The sequence below is a fragment of the Protopterus annectens genome, chromosome 13.part0 (genome assembly GCF_019279795.1).
Source record: "Protopterus annectens isolate FY-2018-M chromosome 13.part0, PAN1.0, whole genome shotgun sequence".
Classification (NCBI taxonomy): domain Eukaryota; kingdom Metazoa; phylum Chordata; order Ceratodontiformes; family Protopteridae; genus Protopterus; species Protopterus annectens.
The window spans coordinates 789,417,400-789,429,757 of record NC_056747.1 but is presented as its reverse complement, the minus strand read 5'-3'; the positions used below and the strand labels follow the sequence as shown (position 1 = coordinate 789,429,757).

Here is a 12,358-nt window from a genome sequence, read left to right as displayed (position 1 = left end):
TCTGAACTTCATGCCCTCTGCATTCGTCCTCCCTACGTAATCTTCCACAAAGACAGAGTTTCTCTAAGGACTAATCCGTCTTTCTTACCCAAAGTGGCATCGCAGACAAACTTAAACCAATCTATTGATCTTCCAGTTTTTTTCTCAAATTATTCTAATAGAGCGGAACAAAAACTACATTATCTCGATGTTCACCGCCAACTCAGATATTATCTGGACAGAACCAAACATTTTAGGAAATCTGATCAACTGTTTTTATCCTATGCAGAGAACAGGAAAGGCCTTCCAGTATCCAAGGTAACCCTATCTAGATGGCTGTCTTCGGTGATTACATGCATTTATCAGCTCAGAGGTAAAGAGTTGATTTCTAGGCCAAAAGCCCATTCTACCAGAGCACTAGCTACATCTACAGCTTTTCAGGCTAGACTTCCAATAGACACTATTTGTGCAGCAGCCACATGGGCCTCTCCTCATACCTTTGTTTCGCATTACAAATTAGACTTGGCCTCCAGAGACAGAGCAAATTTTGGTTCCACCGTTCTCAAGAGTCTGTTCCATTGAGCCACCCAGGATAGAGGTGCTAGGGACGTGGTCCCATCCAGCAAGAATGAAGGCGAGATTGACAACTTAACATTGAGAAGTTATGTACCTACCATAACGTTCCATGTTAGTTGTCTTCTCTCGCCTTCTTTCTTGCGTCCCGCCCACCATCCCCCTAGCCTGGTCAGACCGAGAAGACTGTTCCTCTTCCTTGAAGAGTCTTGATCCAATTTTCCAGCTAATCAGCTTACTAGTGTCACTAGATCAGGTTGGTCTTTTTCGGGGGATTATTATTATTACCTCTTTCTCCTCCTCTCCAGTTGGAGGAATATATTGCATAATTTCCTTAGCTACCAAACGAGATTTGGGTAGTCATCGCCTTGCATTATGGGATATAGGGTTGCCTTGAGCCGGTAAAATTAGCTCTCGAGCTTTAGTAAGTGGCCGAGTCGAGGATCGGCTCCGAACCCATCCAGCAAGAAAGAAGGAGAGAGAAGACAACTAACATGGAACGTTATGGTAGGTACATAACTTCTCATTATCGTGCCTCTCTGGCTTTGTCTCCAAACCTTCCAACCTGGGCTGACCCTCTAATATACTTATTCCTAATTCTGTCCACCCTCGTCACACCCAGTGCAAATCTTAACATCTTTAATTCTGCCACATCCAGCTCAAACTCCTGCCTTTTTGTCAATGCCACTGTCTCCAACCCATATAACATAGCTGGTCTCACTACCCTCTTGTAGACCTTCCCTTTCACTCTTGCAGGTACTCGTCTGTCACAAATCACTCCTGACACTCTTCTCCACCCACTCCATCCTGCCTGTACTCTCTTCTTCACCTCTCTTCCACACTCACCTTTACTCTGAACTATTGACCCCAAGTATTTAAACTCATCCACCTTCGCCACCTCTACTCCTTGCATCCTCAGCATTCCTCTATCCTCCCTCTCATTCACACACATATATTCTGTCTTTGTCCTGCTGACTTCATTCCTCTTCTCTCTAGAGCATATCTCCATCTCTCCAGGGTCTCCTCCACCTGTTCCCTACTCTCACTACAGATCACAATGTCATCTGCAAACATCATAGTCCACGGGGACTCCTGTCTGATCTCATCTGTCAACCTGTCCATCACCATTGCAAATAAAAAAAGGCTCAGAGCTGATCCTTGATGTAACCCCACCTCCACCTTAAACGCATCCGTCACTCCCACCGCAGACCTCACCGCTGTCACACTACCCTCGTACATACATATCCTGTACCTCTCTTACATACTTTTCTGACACTCCTGACTTCTTCATACAATACCACAAGGAAATAAAGACCTGCACAATTAAAATAAACTTTGTGATGTGTTTAGAAAAAGTAAACACTTGCTTAGCCACACCCACCACAAACACGCACAAAAATTAATGTTAATTATGTTCCCCACAGGGTATGAAAACAAGTTTGCATAAAGTAAATTGAAACCAAGAGTAGGGTTGATAGTGATGTGGTAAGTGGGTGGTGAAAACTGGGAGGTATCAGGACAAGATGTTTCACTGTTGCAGTCAGTACATTTGGGTAATCTACTTACAGGTTGCAGTCGGCCTGATTAACAAAGTCTTGGGTCCTGCGTCTGTTGCTATCCCTTCCATGACGTCAGGTCATCAGAGGTATAAAACAAGCAGCCGATGCCATTACATCAGTCTTTCTTGCCGTGCGGTGCCCAAAGCAGAAGCAGTTTGCCAGTGCCGATCGGCCAACTCCTGAAATTTTCGTTTTCAAGTTTCGAGACCTGAAGTCTTCAACTAAAAGCTAAGTACCCCGTTGGGGAAACTTTTTCTTGCTCCTTCCGATGTCAGTAAAAGTTAATAATTGTATTACTTGTGGAAAGCAAATACCTCATAAAGATTTTCATTGGTACTGTATTCCTTGCCTAGGCCCTGACCACGACGTACCTTGCTGTCGGTTTTGTGCTTTATTTAATCAACGCACTATCTGTTGTCTATATATTTTTGCCTCTGAATATTTCGGTTCTCGATTTAATTATCCAGAAATGTCGTCTGTTAGCCATCCGACTACCAGGATTCTGGAAAAAACGCAAAGATAAAGACAGAGACAGGCCGCCGAGGTCCAAAACTGCTGACGATGCTTCTCCTAAGCCAGTCACCAGTTCGGCGGTACTCAGGCGCTTTCGCAGCCCCCGATACCCGCTATTTTTGATTCACAGGCCTCTACTGAGACCCATTCGGAGTCTGGTATGCCGCGAGATACTTCAACTATGGAACCTGCGGATGTCTCAACCTTGGATGGGTCGGGAGCTGTTGTGCAGGCACTGGCTTCTGAGGGTGTATTCAGGCCTACGGACTTGCATATTAAATCGATGCCTCCTCCTTTACTAAGACCTAAATCTCAATCCATGTCTAAAAAAAAAAACGATGCCCAGGCCACATGCTCAGGCCTCTATGCCTAAAAAGCAAATGATAAAAATGGCTGAAGATCTAATAACTCTTATCAGGGGTAGCCAACCCCCCCCCCCCTCTCTAAGAGGCCTAGGGCTGAGCTTGATTATGAATCTTCTGATCAGGATTCTCTTTTTTCTGACTCTTCTGATGACCTGGATTTGTCCTTACCTACTTATGAGGTTTCTGATGCAGAGGACTCTATTCCCTCTGCTTCCCCTCCTGAGGATTTTTCTTTTGGGGAAACCTTACATACTCTAAGGGAGCATTTTCACTGGGAAAGCCAGTAATTTTCTGATTCATAAAATAGGCTTAGGGATTTCCTTCTCCTACCTCAGCATAGGCCTTTGGCTATTCCTCCTGTACTAGACATTGTTGATGATGCTTTCTCGCAATCCAGTTTGGCCTCTGATTCCCTGACTCCTGCTCTCCCATTAAACTTGACAGATTCTAAAGGGTCCCAGAGTCCCATAAGTTCCTTTTCAAAAATCCTGTTGCAGATCCAGAGCCTATTTCACAGGGGCCCAAGGGCATTAAGGCTTCTACTGCTAAAAATCCTACCCCTTCTGATAGAGACTCCAGGGCGCTGGATAGATGGGGGAAAAAAGGTTTATACTTAAGCAACTTTGGCAATTAGAGCTTTAAACTGCCAATTTCATATGTTAAAATATCAGCAACATGTTATTGGACTGCTTAAACAGAAAATAATGTTGATTCCTGACTGTGTGGAAAATAAAGACTTAGAGGATTTAATGCATTCTGCTGAACAAGTTGGAAAACACACTTTGCAATGTGGTTTTGATTCTTTAGAGGTCTCTTGCAGGGCTGCTGTTACTGGGTCTGTGCTTAGAAGGCATGCTTGGCTTAAGGAGCAATCTTTGCCTGATCATGTTAGTTAAATTGTTGGATGCTCCTTTAAATCAGGACCACCTGTTTGGGAACAAGGCTGAAGAAGTTCTTAAAAAGATGGAAGATAAAACTAAATCTATGCAAACTGTTAAAGATTTTTTACAAGTTCAGCCTCCTAGATTTAGTAGGCACTGGCCTTCTAAGAATTGGTCCTTTCCAGCCCCTTCCTGGTCTTCTCAAGCCAAACCCAGGTTTCAGTCCCAGGGGACTCTCAGAAACTAAGCAGTGGGGGACCTCCACTTCCAAATCTGGGAATAACAAGACATCCCCCAGTGATAAACTGTCTCAATGACTTCCTTTTAAAATTTCCAAGCACTTATCGTCTGACTGCCCCTTTGGGGGGAAAGATTGCTCTTCAAGCAAAGAACTGGGAACTCATTACCCAGGACAAATGGGTTTTAAATATTGTGTCCCAGGGATATAGATTTCACTTCCATACGTTGCCAATGCCAAGTGGGTGGCCAGACCTACCCCCAAATCAGTGGGCAGAGGCTCAAAAACAAGTACTTTCTCTCTTAAGCATGGGGGCTATTCAACTGGTACCAGAAGAGGAAAAGGGACAAGGTTTCTACTTCAGACATTTCCTGGTACCCAGAAAAGACAAATCATGGTGTCCATTCCTGGACCGGTCTACTGTAAACACCTTTCTGGAGATTCCAAAATTCATGATGCTGACTCTTCACCAATTACTTCCTTTGCTAGGCAAAGACATCTGGTTGGCAACACTAGATTTAAAAGAAGCATACCTGCACATCCCTTCCCAATCAGGGAATCTTGCAGAAGATACCTACGCTTCAAAGCAGGCTACACGCACTATCAGTTCTCTGCACTGCCCTTTGGCTTATCTACTGCGCCCAGGGTATTCACAAAGTGCCTAGCTCCAGTTATTGCATTTTGCAGGCAAAGAAGTATTCAAATATACCTATACCTGGACAATTGTCTAATTAATGCAGAAAGCCAGGACAAACTTTTGAGTCATCTGATGTTTGTAAAAAGGATTCTAACTTATCTGGGGTACACCATAAATGAAAAGAAATCACAACTGGTACCCTGTCAACAAATTACATTCCTGGGAGCAAGCTTGAATACAACTTCCCAGATGGCTTACCTTACGCCAGAAAAGCAAATTCATTTGACAACCTACTTCAAACAAGTGGCCACAAAAAACCCTGCTATATCTGCAAGACAAATACTGCAAGCCTTGGGGTTCATGGCCTCCTGCATTCTTCTAATTCCATATGCAAGACTGCATATGAGGAAACTACAGTGGTATCTAAAAAGCCTATGGAGTCGACATTCTCACAGCCTAGAAACAATGATTCCTATCATACCTTGCCTACACCTAGAGTTCCTTGGGTGGGCAGAGGCCTGCCGCCAAAACAAGGGACTACCTTTCACACCACCCCGTGCCGCCCAAACCCTAACAACAGATGCATCAGAATATGCATGGCGGGCTCACCTGGCAGGGAAGTGTATTAAAGGCAAATGGAACCCAAGTCAAATGCACCTGCATATCAATCAAAAAGAAATGTTAGCTGTATAGAATGGTCTGACAGCCTTCAAGGACTATATTCTTCCAGGACAATTAATGGTAAAGACGGACAACACCACGGTTATGTGGTACATAAACAAGCAGGGGGTACACATTCTTACCCCCCTCTGCAGACTAGCCATGGCATTGTGGAACACAGCCTTGAGCTACCAAGTACACCAAGCTCAATTCCTGCTAGGAAAATTAAATACACTGGCAGACGGACTAAGCAAAAACCTCATGGACCCACACGAGTGGAAACTGGAACCAAGGATTTTCAACATGTTGACAAGTGAATGGGGGAGCCCAGATATAGACCTGTTTGCCTCCCCCCAGAACTGCCAATTGGACAAATTTTGCACAAGGACTCCCCACAAACAAGCTTGGAAAGTGGATGCTCTGTCCTTCAGCTGGAAAAACCTATCAGTCTATGCCTTCCCCCCACTGCCTCTACTCTCCAAAGTACTACTAAAATCAAATAGGACAAACCAAGGATGATTTTGATTGCTCCAGACTGGCCGCGCCAGTACTGGTACCCTCTCCTGCGCAGTGTGTCACGGTTATCTCCATGGCACCTGCCTCAGACTCCTTCCCTGCTGTCTCAGCAGGAGAACCAGATTATGCACCCTCAGCTTCCAACACTGAACCTTGCAGCCTGGCTAATTGCTTAAACTCTAGTCCCTTACCATCCCTCAGCAAACCTGTGATGGATGTCATCTTAGAGGCAAGGAGGCCTAGTACTAGAAAAATCTTATGCTGAAAAATGGAAAAGATTCTGTGCCCAGAACCAATCTCAAGGGTTGAGCACAGCAGCGCACAGTTTACCTCAGATTTTACAGTACTTAACTGAGATGCTTCACAAGGGCCTGTCTTTTTTTTCCTCCATTAAAATCCATGCCTCAACCATTTCAGCTCATTATAACACAGAAACCTCCTCTCTTCTCTCATCGACTGCTTAAGCAGTATCTCAGAGGGGTCAAAAATGTGAGACCACCCAGGAGAGCTCCAACCCCAGTCTGGGACCTTAACTTTGTATTGGAGAAACTCACTCTACCTCCTTTCGAGCCAGCTGCTACTGCAGACATAAATTTTATTTCTTGGAAAACAGCTTTCCTTTTAGCAATCACTTCAACTAGAAGGGTATCTGAATTACAGGCCCTTATAGCAGTGGAGCCTTTCATCACCTTTCATGCGGACAGGGTGTCACTCAGAAAACAATCCCTCCTTCATGCCCAAGGGTGGTATCCAGTGTGGCTCTTAATCAGTCCATTCATTTGCCACCCTTCTTTCCCAATCCACAGAACAAAGGGGAACAGATACTGCATTCCTTGGATGTGCACATACAACTTAGATTCTACTTGGACAGGACTAAACTCAAAGAAAATCTGAACAACTGCTGGTAGGATCTGCTGCAGGGGCAGAGGGGAAGGCTATTTCAAAACAAACCATTTCTAAATGGATAAGCCATTGCATTCATTTCTGCTATAAGCACTGTGGAAAACCTATCCCCCAGAGGATCAGACCTCACTCCACCAGGGCTACATCTACTACTTCAGCCTTTCTCAGAGGCGTGCCTACCAGGGACATCATAGAAGCTGCTACCTGGTGTTCTGAACATACTTTCACCAAGCATTATCATTCGTCAATTTTCTCTAAATCCAGAGCTGGCTTTGCCACTGCAGTCTTGCAGGGCCTTATAGCTGGCCCTAATGGTTTCTAAACTCCTCCTCCCAGCCATAACTTTGGGAATCTACCCAAATGTAATGACTGCAACAGTGAAACATGAATAACATAGTGCAGTTGTGTACACTTACTATAAATGTAGATGTTCAAGTGTATTAACTGTTGCAGTCCTGGTTACCCTCCCTCCTGCCCCCTAACAACTTTTGGCTATACCTCTACTTTCCTTTACTATGCTTAAAAGCCTTTTTGGTGTTTTTGCTTTTTTGTTGGAGGTATACCTTTGTGTTTTCATGTTTAATTGCTCCCCATTAGGGGGCACCTGACATCTGGGGCAAGAAAAACTGATGTAATGGCGTCGGCTGCATGTTTTATACCCCTGATGACCTGACGTCATGGAAGAAGGGACAGCAACCGATGCAGGACCCAAGACTTCTGAGGGCAACCTGCAAGCAGATTACCCAAATGTAATGACTGCAACAGTGAATACACTCGAACATCTACATTTGTGGTAAGTGTACACAACTGTACTTTTCTTTCGGTCAGAATTTTAGACTCCAGGATTGTCCCATTAAGGAAGTTTCAGTGGCTGAATTCCCAGAAAATTCCAGATGATAAAAATGAGATTTTAAATTCTTCCTTGGATAGAGATTGTGTTTGCCCCATCAGCAGCAGACGTGATAAAATGTGTGATGAAAGGGGCAAGCTGATCCAGGTAATCTCCAAGATTTTCATATCTCCTTTTCTGAATTGTCCAAGGTATTTTCTATCTCGTCATCCAATTTTGGCAAAAAAACAGATTAAACAGTCTCAGCAAATTTAGGTAATCAGACGTTTAAGAAAAAATGACAAGGTTCTGAAGAAAAGTGTCAAACCTCCCAAAACCAAGAACAGTCTAGCAGGTCTAAATCACTGTTCAATAGACCTTGTGACCCTGTCCCACCCTGGCCACTTTTTTCTTTCAGAAAGTTTGAATTGGTGCCAACAACATAACTTGCATCCATTCAGGGTAGTTGTTCTCTGGCTTTACAATATTTGTGTGCATTACTATCCTATGGCTTTTCTTATTTCTCTGTTAAAGTTCGTTTAGCAGTTATTTCAGCACGTCTGCCCATGGAACCTCCACTTTCAAAACAGTCTTACATCAAAATGTTCTTGAAAGGGGTTTTGCATAAAAGGCCTCCAAGTATACCAGTGGCTCCTCCTTAGGATCTCAGTATTGTGTTAGAGAAGCTAAAGATTGCTTCATTTGAATCAGCTAATCTGTCTGACTTGAAGTTCTTAACATGGAAAACAGTTTTACTGGTTTCTTTGACCTCTGCAGGAAGTGTGTCTGAGTTGCAAGCTCTTAAGGTGAGTTAGCTCTGTCTCATTTTCCATAGGGACAGGGTTTCTTTGGGAACTAATCCTTTTATGTCTAAAGTGGTATCTGAGTTTACTTTAAGCCAAGCTATCCATCTCCCCGTTTTCTTTTCTGAACCTAAAAATTAGGGAGAAAGGATACTCCACATCTTGAATTTCAACAGACAACTCTGGTACTATCTTGACAGAACTAAATCCTACAGATCTTCGCATCAGTTGTTTATTTCTGGTGAAGGTAAGAAGGGACAATTTCTGTCACAACAGGCTATTTCAAAATGGCTGTATAAGGTTGTTACCTTTTGTTATACTTACCATAACAGATCTATTCCAGGCAGGGCCAAGGTGCACTCTGCCAGAGCCTTGACTTCACTTGTGGCTTTTTGGAAAGGGTCAATCTCTAGCAACTACTTGGTCCCTCTGTACATACTTTTACTTTTTTAATAGTAGTAGTCTGGGGCAGACCTAGGGCATATTGAAAGGTTGAAGCACAAAATTCACGAAAAAAGAGACCACAGCAGAAGTCCGTGAAAATAAGAATTGATGCAAATGTGACGAAAATGTATTCCAATGAGTACAAAATAACGTTAGAACTCTCTTTATTACACAAGCACTTTCGGAAGGCTTAGTATCCTTCCTTCCTCAGACAAACAAAAGGTTACACTAATTATCCTTTAAATATACAATTAATAAAGCAATCAATGATGTCATAGTTTTCCTTATTAACTTTAAAGCAACAAGTACTAAAATCTTTCTTTTGCTGCTACCAACTCTTTATAACCAATGTAACCATATGACTCACAACTCACTTTCTTATATAAATTACAGTAATAAATATCTTAATCCTAAACAAATTTATGTATCATTGTATATATAAAAATATATAAAAGTGCTCGTGTAATAAAGAGAGTTCTAACTTTATTTTGTACCAATTGGAAAACATTTTCGTCACATTTGCATCAATTCTTATTTTCACGGACTTCTGCTGTGGTCTCTTTTTTCGTGAATTTTGTGCTTCAACAGTTTGTTCGTGGTCTTTTGGGAGTTAGCATATTGAAAGGTATTATATCATTCGTTTAGCCTGGGAATGCTTGGAGATCCTGCTGTAGGAGCTGTTGATTATTGCTGGAAATATAGATGACCGTATACTTTGGTCATCTTGCTGTAATGTCATCCCTCACCAAGGCAATTAGTTCAGAGATGGATATTAGTTTCTTAGGCATTTTTGCAGCTCGGATTTTATCAACTTATTTGTATGTTCTTTCACTTTTTGATGTATAAAAAATGTAAGCAGAAATTATTAGGAAGGGCAGAATGGTGGATGTGTCTTCCTAATTTTCTCCAACTCTGTATGCTAACCCCTTGCTCACAGTTTATCCCAGTTTAATAATGCAGAACTGCTTGTCACCTTCCTTAAACTACACACAAAAGCATCTGCCTCATTACCATTACATTATCTCAGGAACAACCTGTCCACTGTCAAAGATGTACTGTCCTGGATAACCAGCAGTATCTCAAAAGAAACTATGGTTGTGGGAGATTTCAACATAGACCTCAGCACTCTAAATCTGTATGGCTTCACCAAACTCATCAACACTCCTACCAGACGTAACAAAAATACTACTAAGCCCACCAGTTTAAACTGGACACTAATGTCTAATCCCACTAAATTTTCATCCACAGGAACGCCATTAGTGATCACCTCCTAATCTGTGCCACTAGGCACATTTTAACCACCTCAAAACAATACCATTTCAGCAATGTATGGCATACAACACAACTGAAGGAAAATTTATTTTGTAGAGGGCTTAAAGTCATGTAACTGGAATCTCCTTAAATATCTTCCACTTAAAGCAACACTACAGTTTAGCCAAACATTTCTTAGTATTCTAAACAAAGTGGCTCCTATAATAAGATAAGTAAAAATAAACCCTGCCTCATAGCTTAAGCATTCAACAAAAAAAAAAAAAATGATGAGAAATAGAGGTATAGCATTTTTGTGTGTGTGTGGAGGGGATGGGTGTGTAAGCCCTTCTGCTTATTATAAATCCAAGATTGCACTACAGTGGTGAAAAGGGCACATTACCAGATACCCACTGCTCAACAATCTCCGTGTAGCACTGTTTTTTCCATATTTGTTTTTCAGTATTTTAAATTGCTGACCATTTAGCTTGATCATATGAATTTTGACAGCTTAAATATTCAGTGAACTAAAATAGACCCCTTAAAACACAGCAGGACTACCAAATATTTAAACAGCTTCAAAGTCTCACTGAAAAGAAAGTAACTGAAGACAAGGTGAACGTTTTCCTTAAATTGCAAAATGTAAGCTAAAACAACCAAAAGTTCATGTGGAAATCGGTGAATAAATTAAAACAGTTACCTCCTACCCATAGCCTTCACCCTAGAAATTATTGCAGCCAACTTCAATACTCAGTTTATCCAAACCATCAGTAGACTCAATGACACCACCACCAAACCTGTCTGACCAGCAGAATGTGTCTCCCCCCCACAAAAAGTTTTGCCCTAAAACCAATCTTAGTAGAAGACAATCAAAGTGCTCCAGAAATAAAAAAAAAAAAAAAAAACACATCTCTGGATGCAGACAGCTTTCCAGAAGAGTGTCTTAAAACGTTGACAGGAGACATAGCCTACCCATTTTTCATTCTATTCAACAAGTCAATCCAGCAGATCATTCCAGACATTTTGAAAAGATCCTACATCTTACCACTTTATAAAGCTGGTAACATTGAAGATTTGTTATCACGTTACCATCTTTCCACCCATCTCAAAAATCCTTGAGAAATATGTCCATACCCAGTTGCCCCAGTATCTCACATAAATGTCACTGTAGAGAGCAGAAAAACTATAGCCTCTGTCCACTTAGCTCCAGCTCTACTTTATACCTCACTCATACTTGCTTATCTGCACTCTGTTTCTACTGTTATGACTGCTACAATAAAACCACAAAGTCTGCATGCAGGTTTCCTCGTAGAACTCTTCGTTGCATAGCCCTCCAAAAACTAATCTATAAATCAAACAGATGTCCCAGTTTAAAAACTGTCCTACACCATACATACCAACAAGATGTCTGCAATCTATGTGCAAATCCTTACTAGGCCTACATGTAGTTAACAGTTCAGCAGCCAATGCACAATATGGTAACCAAATCTGAACTAGTTCTGTCTTACAACAAGGAGGATTCAAGTCCCAGTACATTTGTTGTCTTTTCCTTTCACCTCCCACTGACCATCTGCTCTTCCCTGGTCACCCACTTGGCTCATTCATTCTACTTTGGCCTGTAGGGGTGACGGTTGGGTTGACCAGGACAAGTCATCATACAATGGGCCATTGGAATTGAGTGCTGTGTACTTCGTTATATTTGTTTACCCTGGTAGTGCACCTAAGGGTCAGTGACAACCTCTCTTTATTCAAAAATATAGCTGAAAGTCCACCTAACAAATTTATGTTCTTGTGACACACCAGGATAATCCAAACATTCTCCTCCCTTTACTTTCCCTCCCACACTGACCTCAACACCTATTCTAGCCATAGGCAAGCCTTTTAATAATCAGGAGTCTCCTGTGTTGAATAAATTGTACACAATGAAAGTGTTTTGTAAATGGCTCTTCAGTATCAACTATTCCTTTACTCACTCACTCAAGCCCTAATGGAATTAACTATACTCACTTTATATACACTTTCTAACACTCGCTTACAACATGCTAGCATTCTTTAGAGTCTGGTTTCACATTTACATTCTGCTCTTCCCCCCTCTATGTTCTTCTGTTTTGCTCAGTAAGTAAATAAGAGAGAGGTGTACAAGTTGCCATGAATGAGTGCCCACAGATGTGTTTGCTTATTTCGTGATTCTATTTTATGCATTTAGTTTC

General features: G+C 41.9%; 1 protein-coding gene across 1 annotated transcript in view; it reads left to right on the top strand.

Annotated features, from left to right (window-relative positions):
* NCOR1 (nuclear receptor corepressor 1) overlaps positions 1-12,358 on the top strand; it is a 4,682,182-nt gene that overhangs the window by 4,446,083 nt on the left and 223,741 nt on the right. The gene's annotated exons all lie outside the window — the stretch shown is intronic.